This window comes from Erpetoichthys calabaricus, chromosome 3, assembly GCF_900747795.2.
Source record: "Erpetoichthys calabaricus chromosome 3, fErpCal1.3, whole genome shotgun sequence".
Classification (NCBI taxonomy): domain Eukaryota; kingdom Metazoa; phylum Chordata; class Cladistia; order Polypteriformes; family Polypteridae; genus Erpetoichthys; species Erpetoichthys calabaricus.
The window spans coordinates 66,235,178-66,253,648 of NC_041396.2; positions in this window are offsets into that span (position 1 = coordinate 66,235,178).

Here is an 18,471-nt window from a genome sequence, read left to right on the forward strand (position 1 = left end):
AAGTGCCAGCTTAAGTGAAAAATTAAGGAAAACGTACTAAGTAATTGCGACACAAATACTGACTTAATCAGTATTAACGTGAAAAGATGCCAACGAAAGATGAGAAGAAGCGGGCCGCTAGGGTGGAGAAAAGAAGAGCTGCTCAGGAAGCAGCAAGCGCATCAACCTCTGAGCAAACGAATGCTAAACGTCCAGAGAAAGAGGAGGAAAACTGTAAGTCAAATGTATTCACTACACGTTATCGTGCAGTGCGCTGTTATTGGTATAATATAATATAATAACAGGGGTGGGTACTGTCAGTCTTGGAAGGCGCAGTGGCTGCAGGTTTTCATTCAAACACAATCGCTTAATTAGAAACCAATACTTGGCAGTCTCAGACCTTTTTTTTTTGGCTTTTAAACTGCAATGTTAGATTCTTATATCGTAGATTTTTTTCCTTTCCAAGGATATCATCTGAATGATTTGAAGCCTAAAACAGATCATTTTCAGTCAGTCACATTTTTCTGTTAAGTGTTTTATTAGAACTAAACAATGCATGAGGAATCCACACGGTGTAAATTGAAACAAGTTAGGTGGAGAAGTGGTGGCTCCTTTGTCATTTGCATCTTATTGCTAACAAGGAGCCATTAGAAACAGTGAATGCAGCTGTTTAAGACAGAAATAAGGGGAAACTTAACAAGCAGGACCACTAATATAAAGCCTCAAAATGTCACGTAAACAATAAGTGCTTAATCAGTGATAACTGACTTCACATTAAGAAACTGGGTTGGAACAAAAACCTGCAGCCACTGCGGCCCTCCAGGACCGACATTGTCCACCTCTGTAATACAATACTGTATAGTTGTGAGTGGAACAGTGGTGGAGTGGTAGAGATGCTCTGGCATTCTGGTTCAACTCCTAGCACATTCATAGCCCAAGTGAAGTATGAATTTCCTCCCTGTATCTCAGTTTATCTCCAAGTATAGTCATCCCTTGGCATCTACAGGGCATTGGTTCCAGGACCCCCCGCAAAAGCCAATATTCATGGACGCTCAAGTGCCTTATATAATGACTTGATAAAACTCAGATGCAATCAGTATTTGGTTACATGTAAATGCTAATGGCATAGTATTTGCAAATAACCTACGCACATCCTCCCATATACTTTAAATCATCCCTAGATTACTTATAATAGCACAAGCAGCAATGACACTTCCACAAATTTCAGCTTCTTTCTTTTTTTATTGTGCAAAATGGTCGATTTGTTCTTACCGAACTTATGGCCCTCTTTGGCAAGCAACATGGCACTTTTTAAAAGATCAAAATTTTTGTTGTTGAGAGATAATACTTTATGTTTCCTCTTAGTCTTTGAGCTTTCATTGACTAAGTCCCTGCACTTTATACACACCATTCATTGCTCTGCTACTGATTGGATGGTTTACTGAAGACATCAGACTGGCCATGCTACAATCACTAGTGGTCTGTAGCGGAGCACCAAGAAGACGATCAAGCATGACTATAGAAGAAGTAAAAATCATAACATGGTTTATGTAGGTGAAACAGTAGAAGGATTATTACTGAGCCCCAAGGAGTGAGAGAGGAGGGCTGGCACCCCTGTTGGTCCTCCACCCAAAGCGGCCGTCTGGGTATGCCTACACATCATTTAGCATAGTGCGCAGCACACAGCAAATTCAAGTTTTGGTTTTTGGAACTTTCTGGATTTATTTTTTTCTGTTATATTTTCTATCCACAGTTAGCTGAATCCAAGGATGTGGATACTGTGGATAGGAGGGGCCTACTGTACTCTGCTTTTCCACCAATGTCTCAATATGGCATATTTTAGTAACTCTAAGTTGATCGTTACTGGCCGTTTACATCTGTGTGTGGGAATACATGCTGTACAGGACTGATGCTGCCTTGCATTCAGAAATGCCAGGGTCAGCCCCAGTACTAGTTATAGACACAACAACCCATTTATGAAATTGACTTTGTTTTCATGTAACTTTGGAATTACAAAACATGAAACTCACTACAAATACTTTTTTGGTGTTTAAAAGTTTTTTGGGGGTGGATAAACATTGAGTATTGCTTCATTAAACCTCATTCACCCTTCTGAATTTTTTCCACTGGTGGATAATTCATGTAATATGCAGGACACCAGTAAAATCAGCTCAGGTTCACATTGCCTTGGGGGAGCTTGGTATGTTTTTTTAAAATTTGACTTCCAGCATATTTTCCATACTAGGGCACATTCTATGGCACCATAACATTATTTAATTTTCTCAACAGGAAACTGCTCTGCAGAGGAAGTCCAGCCCTTACCATTACCAAGGAACCAGCCTTTCCTGTTTCCAGATTCCTACAGATGAAGCCGAGGATATGACCCTCGGATCATCCTGATGGGATTTCACTTCTGTCTCTGGCACATCTTTAGACTTGTGATTGGCATGACTATTGTCATAACTGGCAAAATGGGCATCATATTACCAGAAAAACCACAACATGTCCCACAGCTCAAAAAATGTCTGCACATGACAGAAAATTGTGCTGGTAGTTTTGTTTCACTAGATAACTTTATTTAAACACTAAATGACAGACAAAGGCACGCAGAATTAATTCAGGAAAATGCTTCTAGACAGGAACTAAACACTTTTCTTCTTGTGTCAGTGACATGAATTTCTCGGGTCTCAAAGTATTGTTACTGAAAAATAAAATTTTGTGTCAATTGTTGACTCATCACCAACTAGTACCCCTGAAACTTGAATTTAGATAAATGATTTGGATAATTGAGGGGACTGTACATTAGATACTCCAAATCAGAGCAGTTTGTGTGTGTAAGTAGTGACCTATAATGAAATAGCTTCCTATCTGGGTTTGCCCCCCACCCTCCTTTGCATATGATGCACCCGAATTGGCTCCAGCAACCCATTGTCTGAATTGAAATGATCAGGTTTACAAAATGGATGGGTAATGTAGTTGTGGCTCAGCTAGTTGCACTTACTGTTTCATGATTAGGTTGAATTCACAGCCTGTGCACTGTCACTGACTTGTTCATGCATACTCTCTACTTTGTCTTTTCTTCCACATCTCAAAGACGTGCAGGTTAGGTAACCTGGTGACTCTCATGTGTCTCTGTGTGAGTGAATGTGGGTGTATAGATAGATAAGTGAACCCTGCAGTCCAGTTTGGATTAGTTCTTACCCTGTGTCCAGTGATGCCAGGATATGGTCTGACTTTCTCAGACCCTCTACTATGTCTGTTATATACATATTTGGTATTGGGTTTGTAAAAGCAGTAGTAATGTTTATGATGAACCATTTGTTGAAATGAAAAAATGCAATGCATTTTATTACTACATGCAATACAGAATACATTTCAATAGATTATATACTCAGAACATTAACACTAAACATGTCCAATACAGAACAACTGCTGGACAGAAAGAAATCAGCTAATCCACTTTAAAACTGTATGTGTCTAGGTATTATTGTGTCCATTCAGTTGTTGTGTCTCTGTTATATGCCACTTGGTATCGATTCGTAAAAACAGTGCTAATATTTGTGATGCACCTTTTGTTGAAATGAAAAATACAATGCATTTTATTACTTATGTGCATAACAAAATATATTCCATTATATGGTGCACTTGCAAACATTAATGCTGAATATGTTGAGGTTTACAGTTATTACTTAGATATTACTTAGATCTGAACCATCTTAGACAGGTAGCACAGTTAGTATAATCTACCTGAATAAAAGGATAAGTGTCTGTGTGTCTTTGTAACTGATTGTCCGTCTGGTTGCTATGTCTCTGTCCTGTCAACAGATGGTTGCATCACAAACATTAGCACTGCTTTTACGAATTTAATATCAAGTGGCATATAACAGAGACATGTCCATTGCATCTGTCATTCCAACAAATGCTGCATCACAAACATTTGAAGTAATGCATTTTATTACTACAAATATTTTTCATGCACCATCTGTTGGAATGACAAATTCAAATGCATTTTGCGACATAAATTACAAAATACATTCCAACGGCTTCTGCACTGCAAACGTTTCCACTGAGGTTTACTTTGATTACTTAGATTTTAACAGGTAGCACAGGTAGGATATACTTGTATATAAAATGCTATGGGTTGTGTCCGTCTGTCACCTAAATTATTCATGAACGACTGGGACTAGAGCATTGATCTTAGTCTTTATAATTTAATATGTGCTGGTGAAGCAAAAAATGTGGCTATCAGCAACCTCCACAAAGTTATTGAGGTCTTCTTCTTCATTGGGAAAAACGGACGAGAAGTTGACATAACAGAAGGAAAAAGAAGCATAGAGACACTTGTTTGTAAAGCAGACTGAAGAAGGTAATTATGTGGTAGGGAGAAGAGAATGAGAGGTCTGGCATTCATCACGTGTCATATTCATGTGGTAGAGCACCCTGCTGGTATTCGTGAGCTGCTGGGGCTGGAACCTTGATCTTGGGAAGACCAGGGGGCTGAATGTTATATAATATATGATATAATATTTACACGGAGTCTGAGCTTGTCTGGACAGCACTAGGCAGCAAATGACTCTGAATAGGGTGCCTGCCCATTTCAGAGAGCACTCACACTCTTTCTCACACACCCACACCTTCTCAGATTGAGATCATTTAAAGCCACCAAGTAGCCCAGCACACAAACTTTTTGGGGGACATCCTAAAGGTGTATTTGAGCCTAACTGTTGACAGTATATTGCTTTCCTGTGAGTGAATTTAGATGTTTGCTCTGTGATGGACTGGTGCCTTTTCCAAGGTTGGTTCTTACTGTGCACCCAACAGTGTAGGACCCGTGCCTCAGGGTCTCATAATTCAATTAAGTGGGTTTAACAATGTTAATGGGGTGGCAGTTTGGCACAGTAGGTAATGTTGCCACTTTACAGTGCATGGCTTTTAGTTTGATTTCTGGCTACTGTGGTCTCTCAGCAGAGATGGTATGGACTCCTCATGGCTCTTCTCCCACATTTCAAATACATTCTTTCTGATCATCTGATATTTTAGTTACCTTGGTGTGAATGAGTCATGTTTGTGTGTCCAGCTGTAGACGGGCATCGAAGTTGGTTAATTTCCAGCCTTACACCTTTGACGGGAGGTGTAGCTCTTGACGTGCCATAATCTTGATGGTCAGTAATAAAATACAAGTTAGACAGTTTTAGTTTAATTTTGGGCAAACGTGTGTGAACTGAATGATTTTTCAATTTTTTTTATACATAAACAGATTTCTTCTCTGCTAAGAACAATAAACCCAAAGATACACATCTTACATTTTAGCCTGGACGTGCTAAGTAAACCAGTCTTTTTATTCCTTTCTACCATCACAAAGCTCCTTTCACAAAGGCACCATACAGCTTAATCCATGTCTTGAACCCTCAGCTGTTTATCCCAGGACTACGTAGCTGCATTGCCTTTAGTGTTTACAGTCAGCTTTGCCTACAGCTAGCATGTATTTATTTGCATAATATTTGTCATGTTATCTAAACATAGGCAAAATCACAAATGGCACACAAGTCTCTCACCAGGGCTCAGTGAACTCATGTTTGCTTTTCTCTTTGCTCCTTGTATTTTCTCTAAACAAGAAAATCCTTGCTTTGAATGTCACCTTACTGCTGCAAAAGCTGTCTGATGACATTATAATAACCCAATCAAATGAATAAGATATAAAGGACCAACAAAGACATTTATCAAGAAACAAGCTTCATGTGATGTAGTGGTTTTCAAAGTGAGCGGATACCACAAGAGTATTTCAAAATGTCTCTCCAGTGTTTTTCATGCTGAGTGTGATACTTTACTATGTTTTCATCGAATGCATACCCATCTTTATAGCATTTGAATATTTTTATGAAATGTACGTATAAACATACTGTAGTGTGTTAAATATGTTAACCAGCAGTTAGTGGTGCTGTATAAAGTAAACACAACTTACTGTGTTTTGTACATTTTGTATATCAAAAGGGTAGCAGTAGGGGTTCACTTTCCGGTTTATGTGATGTTTCCATGCTCTCTTTTTTTCTGTGGGGTTTTCCTTTCCTAATTTCTCTTCTATGCAGGTTAGGTTGATTACTGTATAAATGTTAGCCTGCTATGAGCAACAGTTCAACATTGCATTATTGTATTGTATTTCTGAAGTGGCAATGAAAGATCGGCCATCTAGCTCTGAGACGAGGTCTATTTGTATTTTGTTTATTTATTTATTGATTGATTGATTGAAAGATTTGCTGTATTATCTGCCCTGTAAGTCTATAACTTTGTTTATGTTTCTGCTGTTTTATGCATTTGAATTTCCCTATGGGATTAATAACATTAATCTAATCTAATCTAATCTAATCTAATCTAATCTAATCTAATCTAATCTAATCTAATCTAATCTAATCTAATCTAATGTTATGCTGTGCAATATGTGTGTGTTTATATCCAGTAGTGGACTAATTGCAATCCCAATGAGGCAAATTGAGAAAGTGAAAGATAAATGAATTTATGAATTTTGAATGAATTGCCATTCAACGAAAACCATCTCACTGTATTGTTTGTGTCCAGTTAAATAAAGTACTAGTGGTTTGCCTGAGTGTTACTTTAGGATGTAAACAGACATGTTAGAAATGCTTTTAGTTCAATCAAACCTGAAGGACCTTGTGTTTTACAGGGGACACTGGAGCAACTCTTGAGTGGATTTAAATAGCTATAGATGGTTGAGTTTACCTCTGACTATACTACTGTACGATGAATTAGGAGCAGCATGGTGGTGGTGGCGATGTGAACTAATGTAGTGAATATGCAAAGAAGCCAGTGTCCCAAATTACCTGCATATCCTCCTACATCTGTTTCTGTAGCTCTCCCCATTCTTTGTTGCCTGCTCTGCTTCTCTGTGGCTTCTTTGTTAATAACTTCTTTGTTTCAGTGTTGCCTCAGTGTGCCTCGCATCAGAGACTTTCTAAAATAGGTTTAAATGCCTCCTCTATGGGCAGAGAGAGGTTGTTCAGGAGTTTTTTTTTTTCTTTTTCTTGTTTTTTAATACTGGACAGAATCATTTAATGAAAAAAAAGTTGTAGACATTGGGTACATTATGCTGACAACCATAGATTACTTTTTTCCTTGCAGAAAGCCAAAAACTTAAGTGTTTTCACTCATTTGAGGGTGGGTTTCAGCTGTGGGTTTTCCACTTTTTTTTCATAAATGAATTGCTTTTGCAGAGTAGCTTGTCCAAATGCTCCCAGATGTGTTCAGTATTCTTCTGGGAAGTAACCCACTGTAGGACAGAAGCTCTGGGCCCTGCTGATATGTTCCAAAATAAGTGACTTTGGAGGAAAGTCTGTCAGCTCTATTGTCAGGGAGACTATGACTTTACATTTTTTTTTTTTATCATGTGCCCTGAAAAAGAAGAATTAAGACCATGTTAACCTTTGCAACACCTTTACATATTGAACACCTTCCTAAAGCACATACTGAGCTATAGTGTGTATTTGGCACAATCCCTGCTCAGAGTGGTCAAATCAGAAGAAGGGATTGAATGAGCAGCCTTGAGATTTATAGTCCAATGCCTAATAAACTGGGCCACTGCAACTTTACTTGATATAGTCTGGAAGATCACAAATTCCATATGCTGGAGAGTTTTATACATTATGTGAGGGGAAAGATCTTGCTATCATTTCAATAAACAAGTGTTCATCAAACATGCACTACAATCTCTAATTATTAAAGTGAACACAACTTCAATACAGACCTCTGGATTTTCATTGCTTTTTTTGTTTGTTTGTTTGTTTTCTTGATGACAAACCACTAATAAGCAACCTTCTTCAAATTATAGTCAAAACGAAACAACGGCCCTTAATTCATCTTTAAAGTGTTTGGAGAAGTTGTAAGCAGGTGGTTAGGACAGCATGCTGGATATGAAAGCATAGCAGTCATGCTATAAAGGACGCTTTGTGACCTGTGTGTGTGACCTGCATTGCCAAACTATTGCTACCTGTTTTCAGGGAACGTGGGAGGCTGGCTTTATTACTGATGAAAGGCTCTAGAAAGAACAGGGCCAAAATCTTTTTTGTTGAACAGAGAAGGGTCCCATATTTGCTGTTGCATGAAAAGTCAACCTCCTAGATAGACCCCTGATCTTTGGATGGATGGACTGCAATAATTTCATGCTTTCTTCTCAATTTCCATAAGGCAGATGACACACAGGTTGTTGTACATTTGAAAACATTTTGGTTCTCTGATGAAGCAATAAACTCCTACAAGACGTATGGATGTTTAGCAACTCTTAAAAATGAATACATAATAAATAAGCATTGCATAATTTTGACAACAGCTTGTGGCCCCAGATGACCACTGTTTACCCTCTAGTGACTCACATAAGACACCTGTTGCTATTGCGCTTTGCTTCAGTGCCCCTCGGAGTAAACAGCTAAAGTAAATCTGTTTATGTATAGAGCAGAGCGGGGAGGGTGGGTTGGGGGGCTTTGTTAATTAATTGTGTTAATGGCAACAGCTTTTTTCACAAGCACAACAGTGGCTACTCATCCATCCATCCATCCATCCATCCATCCATCCATCCATCCATCCATCCATCCATCCATCCTCTTCTGCTTATCCGAGATCGGGTCGCGAGGGTAGCAGCTTGAGCAGAGATGCCCAGACTTCCCTCTCCCCGGCCACTTCTTCTAGCTCTTCCAGGAGAATCCTGAGGCATTCCCAGGCCAGCCGGGAGACATAGTCCCTCCAGCGTGTCCTGGGTCTTCCCCGGGGCCTCCTCCTGGTTAGACATGACTGGAACACCTCACCAGGGAGGCGTCCAGGAGGCATCCTGATCAGATGCCCGAGCCACCTCATCTGACTCCTCTCGATGTGGAGGAGCAGCAGCTCTACTCTGATTCCCTCCCGGATGACTGAGCTTCTCACCCTATCTTTAAGGGAAAGCCCAGACACCCTGCGGAGGAAACTCATTTCAGCCGCTTGTATTCGCGATCTCGTTCTTTCGGTCACTACCCATAACTCATGACCATAGGTGAGGATAGGAGCGTAGCTCAACTGGTAAATTGAGAGCTTTGCCTTACAGCTCAGCTCCTTTTTCACCACGACTGACCGATGCAGAGCCCTCAAGTGGCTACTCAATCAAATCTTAAATATATGCACTATTGGTGGAAACGTGGTTAGTGTTGCCACCTCATGGTGCTTGGTTAGATTTCCAGAACGGTGCATAACTGTGTGAAGTTTACACATTGTCCTTGTGTTTGCACTGGTTTGAGTGTCCATCAGGATAGACTGGTGACTGAATTCTTAACCTTTGTCCATTGCTGCTGGGATACTCTTTGTCTGCCAGCGAGTTATCAATGGAAGAAATGTGGATGAATGAATATTTAGTGCATTCATCTATACAATAGTGAAGATGGTTAGTAGTAGTTTTAGTGTTTAGTACAGAGAAATTCTTACTTGCATGTCCAGGAAACATGCAAACTGTTGCTGCTCTCTGTTTGCTGCATATCCTCTTTGTCCTCATGAACTTCATGAACCATATGAATAAACAAGTTGAAGTCTGGACCTGTTGGAATTTGGAGTTTGCTTCATCTGCACCCTTGTTTATGTTATGAGCAAATAATATTTGTTTTTGAAGGACTTCCAAATGAAGATTCTGAGCCAGGAGATAAAGCTCAGAGTAGTAGAAAAACGTGGGCTGGGTCGTAACCAGGTGGAGAGAGGGAGACGATCATCTAAAACCAAAATGCTAAGCAAAACTCAAAGCCAAAAAGCTGCTATGAAAACTTCTGCACCTACTTAGAGTCCTTTCCCCAAAAAACCATGAAGAACCGTTAGTTTTTGTTGATTTTTATTCATAATCTTGGATGTTAAGAGTGGTGTGATGATCCCTTAACTCTTCCAATAAATAGAGATGCTTAATGTATTGGGAAGGTTGATCGCAAGACCAACAATGGGCATCATTGTCCACAACAAGTACAGAGACAGCAATCAAAATGGCACCATGATGATACCATCGATAAAATGTAAAACAATAACAATACTAAATACTGAAAAACATCAAAAACAATGTGCCAGAATTAAATTTTAAGTTAAAAAACATTAACTCATAACAGTTTCAATGCACCATGTGGAAACATGGAACTTTCCAACATAACTGAAAACAAAAATCATATAAAGCATGCTTTTGTACTTTTCACAGTGATTAAGGTCAAATTATGTCAATTTGTCAACAGCCATAGGAATCTTCAACATTTCACTGAATTTCAACCTTACCCTACTGTGGTTTATCCTACTTGTGTAGAGTGGTGCTCATGATGGTCTACACCTTAAAAAAGGTCCTTTCAGATGGGTGAAAATATTGAATACAAGAAGAAGGACGGAGTGCTCTTTTGTTCATTTTTGGCAATCCATAAGAATTTGCAGTTCTTTTGACTGATAACTAAATGTGTCAAGCGTGCATACTCTCAGTCTTCTTGAACTATTTTACACTCAGCCGATGGATGATCACTTGACCATTTTGATAATACAATAAAGAGAAGCTGTCTTGGATGCAGCTTTCATGAGGTGGAAATATGGTATGGGACAGATGAGAGACATAGTTCTTTACTACTGTAGATTTGGTGGACATCTTTATTCAGTCAAGATAAGGATTGTTAGGATTGCTTTTTATTTTTGAAATATAGAAAGGTTTAATGACCAGGTGAACACTGAACGTGACCTGATCATTAAACTCCACTGCCTAACCCAAATTATAAGAGAGTGGAAAACCTGCAATACTGTGTGGCTAGGAAAGCTGACCACTTCCTCACATTATGGTATATCCCAGCTGATCTGGTCCTTGTTTCAGGCGTTGGTGAAAATTCCACACACTGTATTACCGTCCTTCTTTAGGTTGTCTTCTTGTGAGATTTAAGTATTTCTAAAATGTTTGCTATTCATCTCCAGATTATAATAACATTGATCCAAGAGCGATGAACACTAAGCCTTTTATGTGGCTGGATGCACGATCAAAATGAGTAAAAAATCCAACAAACAGAGAAAAAACGAATCACCATTTTCCATTTGTCTTGAACTTTCAGGTTTTAAGTCACGTCTAGGTTAGGTTCCATGTATTGTAGGACATGGCATTCACTGCCAAGCACAGCTCCTCCAATTTCATTTGTCACTGTTGGAACACAGTGGATTAATATTTTTTTTTCTTCTATCCACAACATGCCCATCGGTCTCAACTATTATCAGGCATGCGTGACATCAGACTGACTCTTTCCCATCCTCCCCCTCTTACGCACGCCTGGATTGTTACACTACTGTCTGATGTTGTAAGAGCTCCGTTCCACATTGTCATTACAGTTGATAAAAATTAAGAGTTGAAAATGTCTTCTATTAGTGATGAGGAAAACGATTTGAAGGAAACCGAATTCTCAGTGAAACTCTGTGCATTGATTTGAGAAAAAGAAAACAAAAAACTTATGAAACTAATGATGTTTAGCTTCCAGGGAAATTCCTGCTACTGCTATAAGAAGAAAGGTGTTTAGATCTTGTCTAGAGTTATTTTCATGTATTCATTTTTCATGCATCTGCATGTCATTTTAATATTTCAGAGCTCGGTTCTTTGAACCCTCAGTTCTAAGTTGTTGTTTTACCAGTATAATCTTGGTGATTGCATTTCTTAAGGTGCATCAGGGACAGAAAACAAACTTGGAGATCCAGTGTACACACCATCAAGTTCAATGCAGGAATTGAGGAGCAGGAAAGGGTGGTTGCTCTCTAAGCTGGACAAGCAGATTTCTGTGTAGTTAGTTTCCTGTTTAGAAAACACAGTAATGAATGTGATGGTGCATTTTGGTGAACCTTTGTTTTGAAATGTGCTTCATGTCACATATTTTAAGACACGCACTGCACACCTCTCTGGTGATGTGAACAGTAGACATAAGTACATTTGAAGTGAGTGGTGTACCTTGGATTACATGTGTTTACATGGCTTCAGAAAGGGTGAACACAACTTTGGGAAGCACTATTCCTTACTTTCCACACAAAAAAAAAAAACTCTTTAAAGCTCCCCAAAAACATTTTAAAGTGAGTTTTTTGTTTCGCAGTTGTGAAGTCACCTGCAAAATGAATTTTAGTGTCAGTTTCACAAATCTGTATGCAAATCGAAACCCGGCTGTTTAGCTCATCACCAGCAGTTAGGAGTCTGTCTAGGGGTGTGAATAGGTGTCAGGTGTGACAGGACATTGTGCATGGCAGATGTTGCACAAGGTTCATTTCTAGCTCCCTTAAAATATAAATTCATAAACAATATGCTGTACTAGAAGTGGAAATCAAACAAAACTCAAAGATGAAATTTGAATGGCGGGAAGAAAGAATACCAACCGTAAAATACCATATCACCATGCACTAATTTCTATAATTGTACACAAGAGCAAAATCTCCTGCAACTGTCTGAGCTGCAGCTGAGACCAGCTACTGAAAGTAGCAACGGCCAAATACTAAAACGGCACCTGTTCTGAGGCAATGACTCAAACTGCCTCTGATCATGAGGGTGTCTGAAACTTTGATTAGCTTTGAAAATACAGAAAAGCAAGGCTACACCAAGCCCAACTCTCCCCTGTGCTCATTAGTCAGACAATTTCTCAGATCATTTTAATGGAGACTTGTTTAGAAATGACTTAAGCTTTGCAGGTTCTTTAGATGGAGAGGCTTTAACTGACGTGTCTACTTCACAGGACAGGGCAGTGACAGTTAAATTTGATCGATCACCCAACATTAGTCCAGTATCAGTGTGTGTGTGTCCAGTGATACAAGAGGGTTCCATCTTCCACCAGAGGGTTTTTTCTCTGCTACCAATGGTACGCAGTGCTTCAAGTGGTCTGGTATTCTTCCAGTTTCAACATAGAGTACCAGCACCTCTTCTTAGTGTACTGGTGAGTACCGACACATCTTCAGAAATCTTCACGTGGGTTACCACTGTGCACTTGTCTGCCAATGTAGCACAACAGCGCAATGCTATAAAGTTCACTGTAATGGCACCTTTTTGTAGAGTACTCCACCCATCTCTTCAGAAATTTACATGTGGGATTGTCACTGGGGGCGGCACGGTGGCGCAGTGGGTAGCGCTGCTGCCTCGCAGTTAGAAGACCTGGTTCGCTTCCCGGGTCCTCCCTGCGTGGAGTTTCTCCCCCTGTCTGCATGGGTTTCCTCGGGGTGCTTCGGTTTCCACCCACAGTCCAAAGACATGCAGGTTAGGTGCATTGGCGATCCTAAATTGTCCCTAGTGTGTGTTTGGTGTGTGTGCGCGCCCTGTGGTGGGCTGGCGCCCTTCCTGGGGTTTGTTTCCTGCCTTGTGCCCTGTGTTGGCTGGATTGGCTCCAGCAGACCCTGTAGTTAGGATATAGCGGGTTGGATAATGGATGGATGGATGGATGGATTGTCACTGGATCACGACGATCTACATTTTATCATTAAGACACATTTCCTTGTTGTAGCAGTGAGTGCCAGCACCTCTTCAGAAATCTTTAGGGGGACCCCCCACTGCTATTTCATTGAATGTCACCATATATAAACACTGCCACAAACAAAGTCATCATCAGTCAGTCATTCTCCAACACGCTATATCCTAACACAGGGTCACGGGGGTCTGCTGGAGCCAATCCCAGCCAGTACTTAATGCAAGGCAGGAACAAATCCCGGGCAGGGTGCCAACCCATCACAGGACACACACACCCACACACCAAGCACACACACTAGGAACAATTTAGGATCGCCAATGCACCTAACCTGCATATCTTTGGATTACCCAGAGGAAACCCATGCAGACACAGGGAAAACATGCAAACTCCATGCAGGGAGGACCCGGGAAGAAAACCCAGGACTCCTTACTGCGAGGCAGCAGCGCTACCACTGCGCCACCGTGCCGCCGTTCACAAACAAAGTACTGCCATTAATTTGATTCCACTTCAACAACCCTGTAATTGAATAAACAAGCTCAAAAATGACTGGATACTACTAATAATAATAACAATAAAAGGCAAACCATAATCTGGAAAAAATAAATGCTCACCAGGAAGAGAACACCTTTAGGATATTTACTGGGAGAAATCTGGACTTCCTTAAAATGGTCGTTCCCTGTGCTGATTTAAGAGGTCAAATTGTGAAATTACCAGGTAAACAGCTGTTAACAATAAAACTCCACTTGAATGTAGAGGCAGGTTTTAGGCCATTTTCTGATATAAAAAAACTTTTCCCAAATAAAGTACAGAGAGTATTATGGAAATATACTTACACGGAGAGATGTGTGGTAGCTATTACCCACATTTGTATTTAATTAATAAGAAAAAAAAAACAGCTGCTGTGAGAGGAACTAAAGTGGCAATGAAGCTTCTTAACAAAACGTTCTGTGCCTAAGAACCTCACTGATGCAACTTTAGAAATGTTACCAGATTTTTTTTTTTTTTTATTATTATTAATGGATGTCATGTGAAGCGGATTTCATTTCCATGTGAGACTCCGTTTACAGTAGGAGCAGAAATTCAGTAAAGTAGAATATTCTGCAAACCTACAGGGAGTCTTGCATTTGTATTGTGACTGAATGGATGGTTTAAGCAGGATTGGGGCTAATCTTTACTTACTTTAACACATACAGCCTGAAACAGGCCGAAGCTTTCTGTCTTTGGGATTCAGTGCCTTCATTCATTCATACTTTAGAGAACAACTTTTTAATTTCCAGGATCAATAGATTCATATATATTCATATATATATATATACAAGGGATGTTCAAAAAGTTTGGCCACTTTTACATTTTCCTTGGAGACAGTGAAGACAGGAGGAGTAGTAATTGGGAATTAAAGAGTTGGTACAACATTGGGAAAATTGCATCGCAAAGGAAGGTGAATATATATAAAAGTGATGTAATTTGTTTTTGAAATTCTTAATGAGTAGAGTTAAAAGTGCGTAAACCTTTTGAACGTCCCTCGTATAAAGGTTTCCAGTGGGGTTCAGATCTAGAGATTGGGCTGGCCATGACAGGCCCTTGAACTTGTGGTCCTCCATCCACATCTTGATCGACCAGGCTATGTGGCATGGAGCATTGCCCTCTGGATCCTCATAGTTAGGGAACATTGTCAGAGCAGAAGGAAGCAAGTTTTCTTCCAGTACAACCTTGTTCATGGCTTGATTCATGCATCCTTCACAAACAAAAATCTGCCCCATTCCAGCCTTGCTGAAACAACCCCAGATCATCATTGATCCTCCACCAAATTTCAAAGAAGGATGCGAGACACTGTGGGTTATGGACATCTTCAGGTCTCTGTCTAACCCTTAGATGGCCAGGTGATGTGAAAGCTGAAAATTTGACTCATCAGAGAAGACGACCTTACTCCAGTCCTCTATAGTTCAGTCCTTATGAAACCTCAGCCTAGCTATTCTTTGCTTCTCATTGATGAAAGGCTTTTTTTTTTAGCTTTGCATGACTTCATCCTCGCCCAGAGGAGCCTGTTTTGAACTGTCCTTGCCATGCACTACGTAACCCTAGCTGCCATTTGCTATTTTTTTTGTAGGTCATTTGATGTCATTCTACAGTTGCTGAGTGACATTCAAAGGAGTTGACAATCATCACAGTCAGTGGAGAGTCATTTTCACCCTCTGCCAATCTGTAATTTTGTTGTCCCAATGTCTGTTCTAATGAACTGCTGGCTTTGTAATTTTGAGGATGGAAGCAACCTGATGCTCACTGTATCCCTCTGCTAGTAAAGCCAGAATTGCACCCTTCTTTTTCTCACTCAGAACTTTTCTTCTTAACTCTTTTGGCATGATGAATAGAAATGTTTGTGTTTCAATTAAATTTAAGGTACTACTAGCACTGTTTTTGCCATACAAGCCGGTCCTATTGCAAGAAGATAGTGATGACCACAGCAGTGGTTTTTATGCTTTTCCTTGTTAAATAAGATTTCATTCAGGTGGATCATCTAATCAGTGCCTCCTTAAGTAAAACGAGGTGTGCTTGTTTTGGAATTCCAACACTGATACTGTTTTTATATCTATATATTGTGATGGACGACCGGCTACGGACTCCGGTTGCCACCCCCAGGCCGCTAGGAGGAGCCCTCCGGACAGCATGATGGTGCCCCGAGTTCCAGCAGGGCCTCATGGACTCTGTAGTTTATACACACAGCCCTGCTGGATACCTTGGGGGCCACCGGGAGTCGCTGTAGGGGGGCTAGTGGGCTCTTGCATGCCCTATAACCCGGGAGTGCGTCACAGTCACGTGACCGGAGGAAGCGACGTGCTCCCGGGATGAAGAAGAGGACTGTTTGCCCTGACCCGGAAGGAAATGGACTTGTGGGTTGTGCCAGGAACCACTTCCGGGTCGGGAGATATAAAAGGACTGTGGGAAGCCCAGTACACTGAGCTGAGCTGGGAGGTAGGGTGGCAAAGTGTCTGGGCGAGGAGGAGAGTACTGGTTATTGAATAGTTTATTGTATATGAGTGTGGAGTGGAGGGTGCTTGGTGCACGGTATAATAATAAAAATAATATTAGTTATACTTTTACCTGGTGTCTAGAGTGGTACCTGAGGGGTGGACAAAAGCCTCTTCTGCTACAATATATATATATATATATATATATATATATATATATATTGTCACGCATAAATGTCGGATGACCTCCTCAATGGTTCATTCGAGGTGTGTGATAACTCAGTGGGGGTGATGCTAAGCACATATTCTCCTTTTCTCCCTGCATTTGCCCCCCACCCTTCCAGTCCACACAATACAAGAAGTCCAGTCGCCCGGAAGGAGGAATATTTTGCAACTTAAGCAGACTGCAGGACAGAGCACCGTGAAGAATCCAACTTTTTGATGTCTATACAAGCCATGTTTAGATATTATTTAAGTTATTTGCCCAAAGAGGGGCCTCTCATTGGCTCCTAAAGTAGCGCAATTTAAATTGGGAACTGTAATTTCTGCACCTGGCCACTATATATATATATATATATATATATATATATATATATATATATATATATATATATATATATATATATATATATAAAGTAAGTGAAAGTCTGGGGCAGTCCTAGAACATGTGAAGAAGTTTGTTACCAATAGGAATTTTCAATTGTTTGATAACAGGAGTCCTTGCTATGGTTTGTCCTTTAAGGATCTTTTTAATCTGTCTACTTTCGCTTCTTTCTCTGCTCTTTAAAGTTGCATAAAAGTTTCCCCATGGACAATAGCTTCCTTATTTCAGTATCTGACCAATTTCCAGATATTTTTGAAAAGCAAATTTTGCAAAACCAGCACATTTTAAATGTCGTGCTCTTTTTTGAAAATTCACACACTAGCTACAGATACTGTATATAGGCATTAATACCTGATTTTTTTAGGACTATTTGAATTATGTTAACTTACAACTGTTGTGATATTTTGTGTGCTTGAGCAAGTAACTATATATCTTACACACAGAAGCCATGAAAATAGCATATTAAGTCTTTATATTAGGAATTTATCAGTCAGATTTCTTGAGATGTTGACTCCAGCTCCATAAACTACTTGGACCATATAATTTATTGGGAATATCAGTATATACAGTGGTGTGAAAAACTATTTGCCCCCTTCCTGATTTCTTATTCTTTTGCATGTTTGTCACACAAAATGTTTCTGATCATCAAGCACATTTAACCATTAGTCAAATATAACACAAGTAAACACAAAATGCAGTTTGTAAATGGTGGTTTTGATAATTTAGGGAGAAAAAAAAATCCAAACCTACATGGCCCTGTGTGAAAAAGTAATTGCCCCCTGAACCTAATTACTGGTTGGGCCACCCTTAACAGCAATAACTGCAATCAAGCATTTGCGATAACTTGCAGTGAGTCTTTTACAGCGCTCTGGAGGAATTTTGGCCCACTCATCTTTGCAAAATTGTTGTAATTCAGCTTTATTTGAGGGTTTTCTAGCATGAACCGCCTTTTTAAGGTCATGCCATAGCATCTCAATTGGATTCAGGTCAGGACTTTGACTAGGCCACTCCAAAGTCTTCATTTTGTTTTTCTTCAGCCATTCAGAGGTGGATTTGCTGGTGTGTTTTGGGTCATTGTCCTGTTGCAGCACCCAAGATCGCTTCAGCTTGAGTTGACGAACAGATGGCCGGACATTCTCCTTCAGGATTTTTTGGTAGACAGTAGAATTCATGGTTCCATCTATCACAGCAAGCCTTCCAGGTCCTGAAGCAGCAAAACAACCCCAGACCATCACACTACCACCACCATATTTTACTGTTGGTATGATGTTCTTTTTCTGAAATGCTGTGTTCCTTTTACGCCAGATGTAACGGGACATTTGCTTTCCAAAAAGTTCAACTTTTGACTCATCAGTCCACAAGGTATTTTCCCAAAAGTCTTGGCAATCATTGAGATGTTTCTTAGCAAAATTGAGACGAGCCCTAATGTTCTTTTTGCTTAACAGTGGTTTGCGTCTTGGAAATCTGC